This window comes from Acipenser ruthenus, chromosome 49 (assembly GCF_902713425.1).
Source record: "Acipenser ruthenus chromosome 49, fAciRut3.2 maternal haplotype, whole genome shotgun sequence".
Taxonomy (NCBI): Eukaryota; Metazoa; Chordata; class Actinopteri; order Acipenseriformes; family Acipenseridae; genus Acipenser; species Acipenser ruthenus.
The window spans coordinates 5,322,204-5,341,722 of NC_081237.1; the positions used below are offsets into that span (position 1 = coordinate 5,322,204).

Consider the following 19,519-nt stretch of genomic DNA (forward strand, 5'->3'; position numbering starts at 1 on the left):
CATTTGATTGTTTGCTTGTATTTTAATTTGGAATATGCAGATATATAGACCAAAAAGTCCTTGCTGCTTCCTGGCACATCACTTTATGTGCTGTAATCAAACTCCAATGGTCTGCAATCAGACAAACCTACAGCAAAGGCACCAGGAAGTAGCATCAGTTTATCTATAGCGCTGCATTTGGAATATCTAAATAGCCTGAAACCAATTTGTTTAAATAATCAAATCCCTGTGTACAGTAATCATAAGATACCAGGAAGCAATAGTAACATTTATACTGCTGGAGTACAAAAAAAAAAAGATATTGATTATAATGCAGGTGGAGGTCACTACTGCAATATAAAACATATCCCAAAAATCCCATAATTAAATTACTACCAGTATAGCAAAAAAAAACAAACAAAAAAAAAAAAATCAGTAATGACAAATTTTAAAAAATGTGGATACAGAAGGTTTACATATTTTAGCGTGGCGGGTACTTAGATCCAACCATTTAGATTATGTATGAGGTTGAGGTAGAGATGCCGTGTTCCATATGGGTGGCTATGCACTGAGCAAAGGCCACCCGAAAATGGAAGAAAAGCCCTTGAACTTTCAACTGGGTTTCCTAGGCTTTCAAGATGAGTAAGCTGGAAGCTGCTGACAGGAGCATTGCCGGTCTTCCATTTGCAATGGCAGGGGAGGAGGGATCGGAGGGGAGAGGAGAGAGAATTAGAGGGAGCGAGTGTCTAAGCCACCCTCAGACTTTCCACATGAGCACCCCTCATAAGGAGAGACAGACAGGGTCTCCTAAGCATCTTAAAGGGATAAGGAGGCCACCCGACAATGGAATTAAAATATAGATTACACAAGTCGCTAGCTCCTTTCCCTGATCTCCTCAAACCGAGGATCCTGACAAATTGGATCAGGCGATTTAAAAAAAGTTTTTTTAGTTTGTTGTCAGGTTCAAGGCAAAAGGGTTGGGGGTGGGGGAGGGGATCTGAGTTCTAATGAAGAATGGGACAGACCTTATTACCTGTACTTTTGTCACATTTATTATTATTATTATTATTATTATTATTATTATTATTATTATTAGCAGTAGTAGTAGTAGCAGTCATACGTAGTAGTAATAGTAGTATTTATTTATTTATATATTTATGGCTAAGTTTAGGAATTATATTAAAAAAAACTCTTACCTATCGTGGCTACCACTCTGAACCGCTAATTATGTGTAACAGAAGCCATCCCCACATCCCCAGAGATTCCTCAAGCTTGGGCCGGCTTGCTTGTGGCGCTTCAGGGCCCATCTATCCAAGTCCTAGGGTGCAGGGTGGTTCTCACCCAACCTCTGGTGGAACTCACTGCAAAGAGAAAGTCAGAAATCAGAATGCATTCACGTCTACCCTGGTAGTAAAGTTTCAATACCACCATGGTCATGGCTAGTTCCTATAAGATGAAAGGAGCTTTGTGCTTGATATGTGTTGTGAAGATTCAGGGTGTTAAGAGTATGGTAGTTGCAAGCTGCCAGGAAATCACAATAATAAAAATGGATGACGAGTGTTAACAAATCATCACAATTACTAATGACTTCTACTATTACAAATAACTATGGCTCTTAGTTAACCCAGACCCTGAATACTTCAAAACTTCAAATGATTAAAAGTCAAACATTACCTGAAAATGTCCTCGAGTCAACTACATAACCATGAGGGATATGAAAAATACCTTACCAGAACCACTATGACCAGCAAACCGCAATTACCAGCGATTTTTCTTTTTGTTAAACGCATACTTTTGAGAGGGAAGCACACTGTCAGCTCCTGATATGGTACCATGTTAATGTAATGGATTAACAGCACCTTATATTGGTTCATGCCTTTGCTATTCCATAGAAATATCAAATGTTACTACTGTAGTTATCGTTATATCAATGGCAGACTTACCATTGTACTGCTCTTGAGCTACCATTGCAATCAAGCAATGCATTACCAGTGCAGTGCCACTACTAACAACTGAGAAACTACCCCCATCTTGTGTCCCTAATTGTTTTAAAAGGGCTCAGAAGAAGACATTGATGTGGTTCTCCTCGTTTATTGGTTACTAGTCCTCACAAGAATGCCACTGATTTGAAACCCGGGTTATATCCTCTGTCCAAACATAGCTTACACACACAGACAAATAAAGTACATTTGCCCATCACAGAAAAGTTCTAAATGGAGCCACTTATTCACTACTTTCTGAGTGATATTTTCAAGAATCCTTGTTGTGCTGTACAGTGAGTTATAAACATAATTTTCCTTCCAACAGCATTACAACAGCATCAGGACCACGACTGTAAAAAATAAATAAAACGCAGTGATTTTGTATTTAGGATATCCAAGTTTTAATGGCTTTATTCTTTTTTTATTTTTGGTGTATAATGACGCACGTAACAACTTTGCATTTTGGTTTTACCTTAAAACTAATATTAACCATTCTAATAAAGCACTATTAAAATTGTTTTATTTTATTTTCTTTAAAATAATGTGTTTAAAATCGACTTCCTCATTCAACTTACACCTCCTTTCTATGTAACAGTTGGTTCATTACATTTTTATTGTTTTGCTATTTTTAAATGTTTTGTATTGTTTTGCTATTTTATAACTGACTTCTACTCTAGGTCTGTATGTATTTTAACTTCCATGAGTTTCTGCTCCTTCATGAAATGTATTTGTGGTGTATTCTTCTAATAAAGAGTGAGCTTTTTAGGCACCTAACAGATACAAAATATTAAATTGTATAAACTGGTTGTAATCTGGAATACAATTGTGGCACAATTACTTCCTCTGCAATAATAATATCTATGTTTCAAAGAACCAATTATATTGTTAGCTAAATTGGTTAACATTATGATACTGGCAAGTAGCCTATATTAAATTATAATCTTGCAATATGTAAAACTCACTGCCTAAGCTGTTATGTTTTATTTTAAACATTTTAACACTGTATTCCTTATAAACAGTAGTATAAAATTTCATTTTCAAACAGGTCGTTTTATTGGTTATAAATAAAATGTATTAAATGTGCAACAAGAGAGATATTGTATTGCTAAAAAAAAAAAAAAAAAAAAAATGGTAAGGCCTACACAAACCTGTTATAAAACCAAGGTTTTCTATCTGATGTGAATTGGATGGAGACGGTTGCTAAGCTACCAACTGCCAAGCTCAGAATAACCAGCTTTACTTTTAAATTTTCAAACTATACTACTACTACAACTACTACTACTACTACTACTACTACTACTACTACTACTACTAATAATAATAATAATAATAATAATAATAATAATAATAATAATAATAATAATAATAATAATAATAATAATAATAATAATAATACTAGTAAAAGTAATATTACCTGACAATTCTTCTTCTTAAAAACGAACACATTTATTATTTTAATTAGCAGTAGTCTACCAGTCAATATACTGTAATTTACACACAAAGTTAAAACATATTGGTAAGTATTGTGAAGAGAATGGCGGTAACTGGTCGCTGTCCATTTACCAGTACTGTAAATACGCTCGCGCTCGCCCCGTGGCGGAGGCGCGCAGGAAACCGTTATACCGCGTGCGCGTGGAGGTTGAGGGGTAAGCGCAGCAGAATTCACCTTGGCATTAATTACAACAACAACCCCAAAAAATAAATAAATCTTTTATTCTAATGAGAAAATCTATAATACCAAAATAGAGGATTGTATGAAGTACCCATTCAAGCTACACATTACCTGAAATAATGGTCGATCGTCACGCTTTGAAAACGTAATTGTGAATGAAGTAGAATGGCAATCACGTGGTCTATATTATAAAATAAGCAGGTCATCTAAAAAGTAAAATATAAAATATGGTTGGATGTCTAAATATCTTTGGCTATATTTTTTTAATTCAGCCCTACAGGCCCACGCATATAGTTTGTGTTGCAAACTGACGTCAAAACCCGCTGCACAGTAACACGACTTCCATTCCAGAAGTCATAGAAGGCTCTGCAGTCTGTTTTAGGGTTAGAGTTAGTGTTAAAACTATCCAAATACGCATAAAACCAAACTAGACAAACGCCTGGACCAAGCGTCCTTTACAGTCCATATTTGCCTAATGCCTCTCGTGATTACTGGCACATAGGTTACAGTTATTATTATTATTAGTAGTAGTAGTAGTAGTAGTATTAGTTTTAGTATTAGTAATATTTGCATTCAGATAAACCTATAATATAACACCACAATGAATACATTCCTATCCAAAGTATTTATCAGGATAATTCAAAAGCATTGCAGGAAGTATAGGCTACCTGAAGCTACTTGGAATATGAATTATACACACATGTATCAAATAAGGTTTTGTTTTGTTTATAGGATACTGCATATTTACTCCCAACCCTATTATTATTATTATTATTATTATTATTATTATTATTATTATTATTATTATTATTATTATTATTATTATTAAAGTTTAACCTAGATCATATTTTTTAAACATGCATTCAAAGTGCTTACTAATAATGATAAATATGCATATTTGGTTTCTGCACCTGTACACACCGATAATAAAAGGAGACTGTTGTCTAACAGAATGCACAACTACATTCTGCAGCTTGCTAAGCACGTGACTCACGAGAAAGGCCAATCGCTCGAATCGTCGTTTTATCTCCATTGCGAAGCATCCATTGAATAATTGCAACCCAATTGTTTACCGTGTTTACACACAGAGACACACACACAAATGAAAAAATACCCACAACGGCGTCAGCACCCACCTCAAACAGAATACCTGATTAGTATTAAGGCCGTATTTCTCGGATTCCCTCGCCTTTTCAGATCTATTTTTGATCGATCCCCTCAATTTTGGGTTCAAATGCTGTATTACCCTGGTTTTATATAGATATTTACAGTAGATGGATACATCTCTCTCAGAAGCAGCCCTCGCCCATGCACTCCTTTCAGTTGGACTTATTCCATTACAATCACACTCCCAGTGGCATTCACATCTCGGCATTTTATGGTCTTGAAACGAACGCACAATGTCCCTCAGCCGTAGCAGTCTCTGCCCCCCTCCACCCTCCCCATTCTCCGCGCTCCAGAGGCAGGTGCCGAAGTCCTCGGAATTAGTTTCTACTTTCGGTTCTCTAGCTTTATGATATCAGATACACTCATACAGCTAGATAACCAAAGAGAAAAACTAACCCAGCTCTCTTAAAGGGACCGCGCGTCTCCAGCAGCTGCTGTTGTCTACACAGGAAAGCAGAGCGGCCGGTAGAGAATCTGCTCAACTCCACGCACGGTACAGTATTGTCTCTATCTGATACGATTACACGGGGTCCGTTTATTTATTTATTCAGTCACTTATTTATGTATTATTATTTTTTATTTCAAAAGACAGTTCAGCATTTGTCCTAGATGAGACCCCCCAAAATATAGCGTTTTAAGAATGCACAATAATTTGCAAAAGCCTACTATAAAATATGCATTATTAAAATCATGTATTTGGCTTTTTTTCCCCCACCAGATTTTTTATTGCTGTGCTGTTCATCGGATATTTATTTTAAAGGCTCTTTAAGCATTCGCAACTCCCAAGATACTTTTTTTTTTTTTTTGTAAATCTATACTTTATAACTTTACAGCCAGAATGTGGGTCTAAAGCAAAAAACAACAACACACGGGTTTCATAGGACTTTGTTTCATTCTAAAACATTTGGTTTAACTATGTGCCCGGATCCTGCATCTGAAACCACTTTTTTTAAAACGCCAAGTTATATTTTGTGACCCCGAGTCCACTTTTCTACATACAGACTCAGCTGATGTTTTGAAAAGCATTCAGGATCGGGGTACCGCGTAAGAACGAAGGGCAGAGAGTCGCTCCTCGGTAACACTTTAGGTCCATAAATTGCAAAGCAATTCACCCGGCTACAATTCACATACAACAGGCCCGATCGTGACTTCTCGTTCACAATGTATTCAAGTTGTGTTCTAAAGTAGTACTTGATGCTTAAGCAATATAAACCAGCAGCAGTCGAAAAAATATACGAAATATTTGAAGCCACTTGAACAAAACTAGGTCCCAACAGGACACCAAACTACAATTGTTCAACACAAACTTTAAACCAATGCATCAACGCGAATCTCCAAGCTCACCAAAATCACAGGCCTGTGAATCCACGAAGTATGCAGCAACATTCCACTTCGGTTCTACCGTTACAAAATCCACCATTCTAATAAAGCACGTACACATTGATTTTCATTAAAATAATGCGTTTAAAAGCTACTTCCATCTGCAGCTAGAGCTCATTTTTATTTAACAGTTGGTTCATTGCATTTATATATATATATATATATATATATATATATATATATATATATATATATATATATATATATATATATACACACACATACACTATTTTAACTGAATTACAAGCGCATTTAAAAATGTTTGTTAGTTACACTATATGTAGTTTGCGGTGTCTTTGCAATCTACGAAGCAATGAGTTAAAGGACATTACATAAACTGTTTAAAAAGTCAAGCAGCCCGTGAAGTTATACTTACTTGCTCTGCTTGTCAGAGTTGCCTTGTTAAAACGACCGGTTGTCTGGGTGGGTTTTGAAGGTGGGGGTTTTCTCACGAACCCTCGGGTGAATGACGTCCTTTTTGAAAAAAAAAAAAAACAAGAAAAGAAAAAAAAACTGTTGGGATGGCAACAAACAAAAACAAAAACAGGAATCCTTATTTTAAAAAAAAAATAATATAACATGTCCACCACGTCATGCCATAGGTCTTGTCCAAATAAATAAATACATAAATACAATTAAAACTGTAGCATCCAGCTCCACCGTGAACCCGCTCGCCCAGTATCAGTTGTAGAAGTAGTCTCTATGACTGAGACTGTAGCTACGGTGCTGATCGGTCCCCCCGCCACACACAGAGTCTCTCTCTCTCTCTCTCTCTCTCTCTCTCTCTCTCTCTCTCTCTCTCTCTCTCTCTCTCTCTCTCTCTCTCTCTCTCTCTCTCTCTCTCTCTCTCTCTCTCTCTCTCTCTCTCTCTCTCTCTCTCTCTCTCTCTCTCTCTCTCTCTCTCTCTCTCTCTCTCTCTCTCTCTCTCTCTCATAATAGAAGGGACGGTGGTGGGACAATGCTGAACGCCGCGCTGTCTAGGGCCAGGCTGGGGACGCGCTGCTGGGAGGGACACTGAGGGAAACACTCGGCTGGCGGCCCTGAATAGGGCACGGAGGTCACTCCACCAATGCAATTGTGATGTCACCATCATTATCCATGCTTATTGATACACACAAGCAACCTCGAGACAAGAAAAGCTGTAACCACTAGCCTCATATCTCAGGGGTGGAGAGCGGACCAAGGACAGACGAACACACATACATTTGCTTAATTAAAGAAATGCACACAGCTACGTAGCTGGACATCTAGGTGGACTGTGCATCTGTGTGTGCATCTGTATGCAGGCAGAGGCCTGTCTGTGGAAACAGAACACGCAGCAGATATCCGATCGATCTATCGATCTATCAGCCTAGGCACTGACAGAACTTTAAGATTCTGTTTCTGAGTTCTCCCAGACGGTACAGTATAGTGACACCTTTATACAGTACGAGCCGCTCTGCATGGGTAGAAATGTTGGGGTCTTCCCAGATGGAAATCAGTATTCTATAAAAATGCACAAGTTACCAGAATCTCCATATTTGAAATTGTAATACTGTAGGCTGTTTGTTATTATGAAACCACACACTACTGCATACACGCGCGTTGTTCATATCCCTAACATACTAAGGGTAGAAGTGAAGGCCCATTAGAAACGACTATTTGAGCACATTATTATTATTATTATTATTATTATTATTATTATTATTATTATTATTATTATTATTATTATTGTTTGGTAAAAGGTGGGTTAGGCCACTCCATTCTAAGGAGAGCCCCTCCCCTCATGAGAATATATTTCTGTTCATATTATATAAAGCGTGACATCGAGGGAGGGAGGAGGAGGAAGGGTGAATAATAATTACATTTTTGCATTCCCCCTCACAAACTATAATGATAGCTGCCTTTTTGTGTTTGTGAATGGTTGGTTCTGTGTTGTATATATTGGAGGCTATAGACTGCATCTAAAATAGTTTGTGCTTATTTCCATTCACAATATAACAGAACTGACAATTAATAAGAACATTAATAAAGAACGATAGGCCTTACATTGTATACTCCAGAAACAATGTTACAAAGCCATGCTCAAGCCTATTGTTCGATCTTTAGAGAGAATAATGATGACTTAAGATATTTTACATCGCAATGAAATAAATAAATCACGTGTGTGTGTGTGTGTGTGTGAGTGTGTGTGTGTGTGTATTAATTAGTCTTACATTCATCATGTCGGTAAAGATGATACTCAATTGCCGTTTCCACGGGGACGTTGAAAGAGGATAGGTGTAGGCCAAAGGCTTTAGTTCAAGTTCATCGTGTTTTTAAAGCTAGCTTGCATTTGTAGGCTATTTATACTGTAATATATAACAGTTTTTGTTTACCGGTCCTTAAACCTCTTACCGTCTATAATAATATATAATTTAAATACAATGCAGTATATGTTCCTATAAATGATTCTGTTTCAGAGGACTACACCACCGACAAATTGCAACACATATTTTACATATGCTTCCGTTTTGCATTGGGAAGCGTTACTTTTGTTGAAATAGCAAATAAGCTACCACTTTTTCATGTCGGTAAGACTGACGGATGTAACACGTTATGACGCATTATATGGGATGCACAAATGCAAACGCGATAGCCCTGTTATATTCATCAGAAATACAGAGATAATTTAAATGTAAAACGAACAGTTTTTGTTTACCGGTCCTTAAACCTCTTACCGTCTATAAAATACAGATTTAGTTTAATATACGTTTTTTATTTTCTATAATCTGCTGGTTAGATCGAATTGGCTGAGTATAGCACTGTTTCAAAGTGGTGTGATGGTATATTTCTTTATAAATGTTCGTGTTATCATCGCATTCGAAAGGATTGCGTTTGAATTGGGCTGTAATTCATATTCTCTCGTGGTGCAGTCGCGTGAGCTTGCTACTGCATTTCAGCAGGATTTGCATCACAAGGTAGGTAGGTAGGTAGGTAGGTACTGCGCACACTCAAAAAGATCACCACAAATATAAAACATCCTCCTGGGTTTTTGTCGTTGGGAAATATGGAACAGGGAAATGTACCCCTGCTTATCTATTGCATTTGTCTGACCTTTTTTTTTTGTACAGGGTAAAACCATAGTAATGAACCGATACTACCAGTGCTTACAATTAGGGGGTATGCTAGTACTAGCTCGAACCACTACTGACTTAAATACTAAGATACAACTATAACGCATACCACGCATGTATATGTTCTGCGATACTCGTGTTTACGCAACATAAAGAGGTGTGGAAGTCAGTAATTAGTTTTATTAAAGAATACACAGCTTGTGTTAAAATTCTGTCCATTTTATTAGAACACGGTTTCTTTTTGCAGAATACTGTGCAACTGAACATTGGATCTCTGTGTACTTATGTTTTCAACAGTGCTTAGCACATTATGTTGTGGTGGTAATTATTAATATTATTAATATTCTTCTATAATAATAATAATAATAATAATAATAATAATAATAATAATAATAATGTGTAGCTGTCCTGTGGTATAGGGTACACACAGTACAAAGGCGGTGTAGGTTAATATGGCTCTTTAGGCTTGCTTAGTCATTTAATATTAAAAGGAAGAATGGATACTTGATGTGTAATTCTGCACTTACGCGACCACGTCGACGATTTCTGCTCAGAATGTGACTCGTCATTTGAAGTTTTGGCATTTGTGGTTGGCTTGGTATTTAGTTATTGTTATTATTATTATTATTATTTTTTATTTCATTATGAAATTTTAGATGTAATTCTATTTCATTGAACCAATTCCTGCGGACATCACAACGTGGAATGTTTGTTTTTCCTTCGGTGGTAAATACACTGTATTTTACATTTTACAATGTTTCTCGTTGTGAATAAATACATTATATATTAAGCCTTACACATTTCATTTTTATATATACTCTTGTGTTTATGTACGTCTAAAAATATAGGCCTACTGAAAAAAAAAAGTTTTCCTAGAGAAATAGTAATAAAAATGTATATTATTCGATGTCATTGTTTAAAATACAATACATTACTTTATCGATAAAGCGTGGTCGTTCAACTATATATATATATATATATATATACGGAATTGAAAGTATTTTTTATATATAAATGTTACATTGTATCTAGCAGATGTCTAATATTTATAACTAACAATTCCGCTACTTTCGAAATGTTGCATCCTAACAAGTATACATAACATGTTACAGGAGTAAATGTGCAAAAATAAATAAAATAAAAGATAATAAAGACGATAATCTTTAGGCAGGTATAAGATACACAATTTTAAAAAAAAGAAACATTTTTAAAATGTCCTTTTGAAGAATGGATGGATTTTTTTCCCTATATTTTCTTCGTATAAACAATTATTTCGATTGTGGGAAACAACCCGTTTAGTTTTTTGAATAGGCCATGCTTTCTATATCTGATGTTTGGTTCACATCTATACTGTTACTCCCTGTCTCGTACTGCGCTGTGTCCTTTGCCATTTCATGTTCCATGGTGTATTTATAAAATATATATATATTATTATTTGAGATATTCCATTTTGTCAGTGCGGACTTTTTTTCCCAGAAATACCAGATTATCAGAAATGAAATTAATGAGGAATATTTAATCTTACTGGGGTTACATCTTCGATCATGATCTACACCAGGTGAACTGCACCTGTGCACCTCTTAAACTATAACTGTGAAACAGACACCTGGCCGGGTTAAAAAGCTGAACTGATACCTCAACGGAACGCACGAACTAAAGAAAGGAAGAATGAAAATAAAGTAAGCGAGAAAGAAAAAGTGAGACAATAAAACAATTCAAAGAACACAATGAAACAAAAAGAAGAAAACGTTTTGAAAAGAATATATATATATATATATATATATATATATATATATATATATATATATATATATATATATACCAAGAGAAATAAAGAAGAGATAAAACAGCGGAGATGATAAAAGAAAAAAGGAGGAAATATAAATTAATACATACAAATAGAAGGAAAGAAAGAAAGAAGGAAGGAAGAAAGAAAGAAAGAAAGAAAGAAAGAAAGAAAGAAAGAAAGAAAGAAAGAAAGAAAGAAAGAAAGAAAGAAAGAAAGAAAGAAAGACAAAGCGAGACATTCACCTCGGTCTGAGTCTTTTGTAGATGGTAGAGGAAGCTGCTGCTTTTATTAATGTGCCTCTCTAATTAACACTCTCCTCGCTAATTAACACTTCAGTGGGGCTCGTGGCACCTGGACTGGCGGTGTCGGCACGCGCTTCCTCTTTGCCCAGGATTTCCGAAGCAGCCGGAAGGAGCGACACAGGACACCTTCAGAATCGGAGACAGCCCGAGCTTCATTTGTGTGCACCTTCAAACACATTACATTCGGTTCAGGGGTGGAAAGAACTAATTAGTGAAATACATGTTACCACCACCTGCAAGCTACAAAATAAACTCAGAAGTCTTTTTTTAAATGCAGCTAGAATCTGCAGTACGTTACTGTACATTCTTTCTGAGATACATATATTGTAAGTTCGATTTGATTACATAGTATAAAAGGATTTTTAAAAAACTGTTTTTAAATCGATATATACTGCAATAGCTAAATATTAGCCACTCAAAAAATATATTTTTATATTTCATTTTTTCAATGCAATCATAAAGACTATATATATGAAACTTGACCATCTATCTATTAATGTCTTATTTTACTGTATTTTTCATTGTTAAAAAAAGTCCACAGTACTGGTGGTCATTTACTAGTTTATATGATATATATATATATATATATATATATATATATATATATATATATATATATATATATATATATAATATTGATTTTTTCTGTCATTCTTCCCGATAATGAGGCAACGGTATGCCTACTTGTAATACAAACAGTATCCCCGATTAAAAGACTTTGGTAAAGGCAGGGTTGTGCTGAAAAGCCCATTGAAAACCCACAGCACTCACACAGTTAATAATGTGATATGTGAGCAGAAAGTGGGCTACTTATCCAGTTCAAGTAATATGCAACTAAATACAGAGGAAAGGAGAAAGCATCTCTGGCTGCATCTGGGGATTACATGACTCCCGTCCATATGTAATAACATTGTGAATACAGTATGAAAGTAGATCTATTGCATGCACAGTTTCATTAGGATTTTAGGAAGACTCAATATCACACTCAAATACAATACCCATCAGTGTGTTGCTTTAATCAGACGACACCATTCATATCTTTATAATACTATACCATTGTACATTCGTGTCTTTTATCATTTATTTTGTCATTTTAATAAACACTAAATATATTTTGACATATAGCATCCATATAGGATTTTGTATTTCAGCGTTTTAGTATTGTATTCTATTTTTGGTTTTCGTTACTCATATAAGCTAAAATTATTATTATTTATTTATTAGCAGACGCCCTTATCCAGGGCGACTACAATTGTTACAAGATATCACATTATATTTTTCATGCAATTACATTATTTTTTACACATTATTTTTACATACAAATACCCATTTATACAGTTGGGTTTTTACTGGAGCAATCTAGGTAAAGTACCTCGCTCAAGGGTACAGCAGCAGTGTCCCCCACCTGGGATTGAACCCACAACCCTCCGGTCAAGAGTCCAGAGCCCTAACCACTACTCCACACTGCTGCCCAATGAAATGAAACAAAGAAAAACAAAAGAGGTATGCGCCGCGTTTGCTACATCAAATCTGCATAGTGTGCTCAGAAAGCGACTGTGCCAAATCTCTCACAGAGTATGTGCCGTGACAGCCCATGGAGGTACGCTTGCCTCCTTTCACACACCCCACCTACACGCGGTGCTTTGTCCATCTCCCGCGTTCTCTGTCCAGACAGCGCTGTCTAACTTTCAGTCTGTTAAAAGGCTAACACGCAGTCCATCAATTACAATCTGCACTCATACTCTGACATTGATTAATAGTGACTGGCAACCGTCCAGTCAGCCAATGAGAAACTAGCCACCCAGTCTATAATTAGCATATAGAGGTTTTAAATAGGGGCGATGTCAGAGGCCTCACTATGTGCAGCGAATGTGTGTGTCTGTGATTCAAGGTGCAAGTTATTTTAAATTCATATTTTATGTATAGAGTACTCTAGATACTATAAGCAACCTTAAGCACGTCTCTTCGCATGTATGATGTATCTTTAAAAGTAAATGTACAGTTTCACAGTGCCCGGCGACTAGAATCAGTACTGGACATCAGTAAATAATTTAGCTAGATAGATAGACAGGTAGACAGATTGACAGAAAGATCCATACTCAAGCAATACGAGTTTCAATAAAAAGTTGAAAACCTCGCCACGGTTCAAGTAAAATTAAAATCTTGTTCTTTTGTTTTTTAAAAACATCTAAGTCTTTGAAACCTCACATACATTTGGCAAAAAGTCATTTGTTATTATTATTATTATTATTATTATTATTATTATTATTATTATTATTATTATTATTATTTGTATACATTATATTGCAATAGATAGATAGATAGATAGATAGATAGATAGATAGATAGATAGATAGATCTGCTAATATACTTTAAAAGTCTGTCACCCCAGATTTCTACATTAATTGTACATCTGAATGCATGAAGCGAGGCTTTCTGTTTGTCTTACAAAGAGCCGGTTCTCTTTCAGCACGCATATGATATAAAATCAGCATGGGCAGGTTTGTATGCATGTTTCATGGCTCTACTGCCCGCTGTAGCTGGGATGATAATACATTAAAGCCTCTAATTAATGCTGGCGGGCTGCAGGTGTTGCAGTTTCTTTGATTCAATAATACTCCCCTCACGCTGGGTTACATATGGAGTTTCGGCGCTTCAGTATCTGATACGCGGCTGCATTGTTCCCGTTACCTGTGGATTCAAAGGAATCAGTCGGGTTTTTATTAAAAAAATGTGTTGAGAAAAACGCAACAGAACACCACCGCTGTCTTTGACGTCGTTTGTCAATTATATCAGGATTTGGTAAGGCAAAGACGTGGCAAATAACGAAAACACAGTCATTGCCTGTAACACAATGTATTTCAAAATTCAGTAGACCAAATAAAACATCTCGATAATTTTGTTTTATTCGGGTCTTAAATACATTAAATGAAAAGCCTGAGGCATGTGTACATTCTAGCAAATAGCAACTCTTTGAACTTACACAAACACGAACAGCAAACTCTCAGCGATCATACTGCAAGAGACAGTGTTTATTAAATATCTTATTAAATCTACAGATTATAAACGCATTTACAGTATAGTGTTTATTTTGGGAACGTGTTTGTTTATAGCCCAGCTAAAACAATCCCATTAAATGAAATAATAAATGGAACTGTAAAATGTGACTATCTTATTAAACAGTGGGACGATTTTTTCAGTTTGTTTACACAGGATTAAAGTTACGCGGCTTTAACCATGGAGATAATGGAATAATAATGGTTTTGATTAACTGAATAAAGGTTTGGCGAGTCCCGTTAAACTTTTCTACTGCGTACAGAGTAGCAGTCGATGAGTCTCGTGAATATATAAACGTTAATCAATTCATCAGAACAGACAAGAACACAAAAACTTACACAGTCACGCGATAAAGTTTTGTCAACGTCACCTATACGCGTCCAGGTGAATGGACTGCAGAGGTTTTACGGCAGATTACTAATGCTTTATGAATAAGGCCCAAGAACTTCAAAACAATGTAACAATCTGTAGCAACTGGAACTCAAACTCCCTCCCCAAAACAACACCACCTTTGGTTTGTGAATCTATTTGTGTTGTTTTTGCCTCAATTGAGTTCTGTACACTGTATTTTCGAGCAGAGCACTGCACTGCTGCAGTTATTGGGATCTGCGCTGTCCAGGGTCCTGAAAGCGTGCTCCGCTCCAGATGTGATGCCTTTTAAATGACTGGCGTATTCTTTTACAATCAGCCTTTAATGTGATTCCAACAGCAAAACCGTGCCAAATGAATCTGTAATGCGCATACAATCGCATCCACACACAGAGCGATACTGGGTTATAAGTAGCACAATGCAAGATTTTTTTTTCCTAACTGAATACCAAACGTTGCCCCCTACTGTGCTCACCGGAGATGTCTACTCCAGTCTGCGCCTACTTTCAACCTATATTAAAGTCGCTTGTTTGAGGATAGGTATTTGTTTTCTAAACAATATTATTTTGTATACTTTACATATAGCATTATAGAAAGTGTGGATTATTATTATTATTATTATTATTATTATTATTATTATTATTATTATTATTATTATTATTATTATTATTTGGCATCTCTTTCTTTTATTTAGGAGTCACAGCTTTAAAATAGGGGTGTGTTCTTTTTTTCCACGCCAAGTTCTGGAGTTCTAGAACGTATTATCCGGGGAGCTGGAATCACATTATGGAACTTGTTGCCTTCTATACGTCACAGTACAATGTGAACAGCTGGGGGTGGGCTTGACCCTGGCAGACACTGGAGGAACCGCGCTGCATCGGCGTGTATGGCTAGCAGCCCCCGTAATTACACCAGAGAGGTCTGCCGGTTGGTGCATCCATTACCACTGACTGCTACTTCTCCATACAGTATACCCATGCTTGATATGTGTTATAGTATACACATATCACATACAATAAGACAAAGCACGTCATCTTCAACAAATTCATTTTTTTGAGAATAAAATGGAAGGACGCTGATCTAAGACTGTCTCTCGGCGTTGCTATGGTGTGCTAATTTAATGTCCTCGTGCCACTGCTGAGCGGAGGGAGGCAGGCAGGTGTCGTTAAGAGAGGATGCATGCTTAGATGCAATGTCCATATCTGATCTTTGCACCAAAGCGACTCCTTAATCTCATAGGTACAGCTTGGAAGATATCCTTCGTAGAGGAATGCGGGCGTACTCAAGTAAAACAAATGGATGCAAAATACTAATACGTTTTTCATATAATTTTACAGATATTTGGCGTGTATCTTCCACGCTGTGCTATAAACTGTAAGCAAATATAACATATATATGAACATAGAGCATCGTTCTTATAAATACTTCATATAAATAGCGCAGTAATGTAGTTGACCTTATAATTTATATAAGGTAAGAAAAATACTGTACACAGAGTATACAGGCGACACAATTCAATACACGAAAAAAAACATTATTGTGTAAATATTGCAGGGGTAGCATTTAACAAAGGGAATGAGGTCTTACCAAGACAAGTGTATTCTGTAGGTCACCCAGAGTAAAAGTTACTAATAAGAATTATAATAATAATAATAATAATAATAATAATAATAATAATAATAATAATAATAATAATAATAATAATAATAATAAAATCAGATAACACTTCTTATAAACAGTTCAGTAAATTGGTGCTTAATATGATTTTTATCCCCGAAACACACTAATATCAAAATAAAGCCCCCCCCCCCCCCCCCCCCCCCCGGGGATGAAAACATTAACTCGACTGTGATGTCGGGGCACGTGACCCGGCTGAGAGCGGAAATTAAACCGGTGTTCTATATTTTAAGCGAAGTCTCCCAGCCAGCGCCGATCCTGCCGCACAATAACACAGCGACACTCGTGCAGAGCGCCGAGGAGGAGCGCGCGGTACTTCTGTTTCCCAACTCGGAATAGGCTGAAGAAGGAGGCGGCCTGCTTACACCTCATCTCCAGCGTTACGGCTGCACGACAACCCCTTCTCGTTGAGATTGCTAGTAGTATAAGGCCCCCCCCCACCCCCCAGTATTTAATCAGCTTACTGTTCCTGGAAATCATTCTGCCGTCTCTTTTTATTTTCAGCTGCCCATTGCTTTGCTTGCATTCACATATTGCTAATGCTATTCCTGTACAGCCCACCCCCGTTGCCCCTCGACGCCACACACCCTCCCACACTCACTTCAAATCAGCGAGCAAAATTTCACAATGGTCTGCATGCATATAATGCTTCAAACCGCCTGCGAAACAACTTATGCAAAAATAAGCTATATATATATATATATATATATATATATATATATATATAAACATAACATCATAACATTAGTATATGCAAGACATTATCATTATCGAGCATGCTAGATGTACTGACGCCTGGATTCGCAAATCACTTGAAATATTAATAAATATTACATTTATAAAAGCATATGCCCATTTCTCCAAACATGTTGTCATATACAATCCAGTATAATAATAAAAACACTCTTATGAATTATATTTAATAAACCCATTCGTGTTTTGAACTGAATCAAGATGGTTAATATAATTTGTATGCAGTTTGATCTGTATCAGGTAAACCAAACTTCTGATAAGAGAACTGATAATATAGCACAGAGAGTGTACTGACTTCAATCAAAAACCATAACGCCTTCAGACAGAATATCACAGTCTTTTAAAAGTAGAATGTATTTACCTTTTCCAGCCAATGAGATGCTTTCCTTCGGCACCTGTTGCCTGTAAAATACATAAAAACAAAACTATCAATTACGGTTTGCACTTCCAGCATTTCATTAGGAAAAAACAAAACAGCAAATCAATTAAAAACGCAGTATTTCTGTACACACTCAGAGGTTATCAATGTGTGTTCCTGTTGAACATCCTCTAATATAAAATCACACAAAAAAACCTTAAGGAGTAAAACGAACGCATGGTTGGTCTGCACTGAAAGATATAATATACACACTTAGCTGCAGTGTTTGAATTTACAATTCCCCATGCAAATATCTGAAATCTCACTGTAAAGCTATGCTTAATACAACCCCCTGTGTGCTTCAGCTAATGTATTAATATAGATAATATGTGCACATTGCTTTCATACAGCATGTGGATGAGAATGTGATGAAGGCAATATCTATTATATTACACAGGTGCCCATTTTATTTTATACCTACAGTATAATAACACAATGCTATATCTTTATAGAATAAAATAGTCTTCAACAAACTAAAATTGTCATGCGGTATATGACTTTACTTATCATTAAATCATTGATATATATATATATATATATATATATATATATATATATATAGATAGATAGATAGATAGATAGATAGATAGATAGATAGATAGATAGATAAAATTATGCAGCTAAGATATGTGTTTGTTTGTTCGCTCCCTCTTAAAAAAATAAAAAGCTAAAATAAACCTTGATATTTTTAGGTAAGGTTATTGTTAATTTAAGTTGAGGTTAATTCAGGAAAATTAATGAAGATAAAAAACACAACAAAGTTATAACAGTCTGTATATGTTATATGAGTTAATGTGCCACAGTGAAAACAAATACAATACAAATAATAATGTACCAAACTCTAAACAAAAAATACATGTTAAATGTACACATAGTGTATTATACTATATATCTATATATCTATATATATATATATATATATATATATATATATATATAGCACTGTTTTTAATAATCCCACCTTTGCCAGTCTGTACTAAATACAGCATTCAAAATAAAATCAATGTTATATCTGTGCAACCTATATACGATTATATATAAGCACCATATGTGTGTGTCTGTGTGTGTGTGTGTGTGTATATATATATATATATATATATATATATATATATATATATATATATATTACAAACTGGTTCTGGTTTTTGCTATCGCAGTTGTATCTTATTTTATTTTATAACATCCTGCAGTATTGTCACAATACGTTCAATGTCAAATATTATTTATTCCATTTTAGATTTTTTTAAAATATGTAATATAAAAAACAAAACAACTTTTGTGAAAACAAAATGGTATAGACTACAGAAATGTACTAAAATTTTTCAGTTTTGGTCCTATATGCAGACACATGGACCAAGATCACTGCAACCCTACTTTTAAAATGACCGCTGTACTGTATTCCGTATATATTGCCATGTAATTTAGGCTGGGTCCGTATTGAAATGGAAACGAGTAACTAAAAATAACCATATTTTTTTTAAAAAGCCAATTTGTTTGTCTTCAGGCTGTTGTGGCCAAAAATGTCACGAGGTGTATGAAGACGATGGATAAAACTTGGGAGGCATATAATCACCATAGCATGAATCAATAGGGATACATCTGAAAGAGAATCTCATAGACAGACTACTTACATTTTAGAGGGAACATATGACTACAGTATACTGCCATGCACCGATGGTGCGTGCATACAAATACTTCTTAAAATATTATCATCATACCCAGTATTTCAGAACAGCATCCCCATCTCCCCTCTCCTCTTCTCTCAGTCTAATTTCGAGAGAATTAGGAGAAAAGAAACTCCAGTTCTATTGTGAAATAGAACCCCCTCCCCATTCTATTCTATTCGGGTTCATTCCAATAGAAGCCAGATTCATTAATT

General features: G+C 35.7%; 1 long non-coding RNA gene across 4 annotated transcripts in view; it reads right to left on the reverse strand.

The window, feature by feature from the left end:
* The window catches only part of LOC117966352 (uncharacterized), a 62,169-nt gene that overhangs the window by 23,421 nt on the left and 19,229 nt on the right, over positions 1-19,519 (reverse strand). For 2 of the 4 annotated variants that reach the window (XR_009319932.1, XR_009319931.1), the window contains exons 2-4: positions 17,584-17,624; positions 6,557-6,654; positions 1,176-1,340 (exon numbers count right to left, since the gene is read on the reverse strand). This is a non-coding gene — a long non-coding RNA (uncharacterized LOC117966352). Of the gene's footprint in view, positions 1-1,175; positions 1,341-6,556; positions 6,655-11,306; positions 11,533-17,583; positions 17,625-19,519 lie in introns of all 4 variants that reach the window. The other 2 variants (XR_009319934.1, XR_009319933.1) reach the window with 2 other exon arrangements.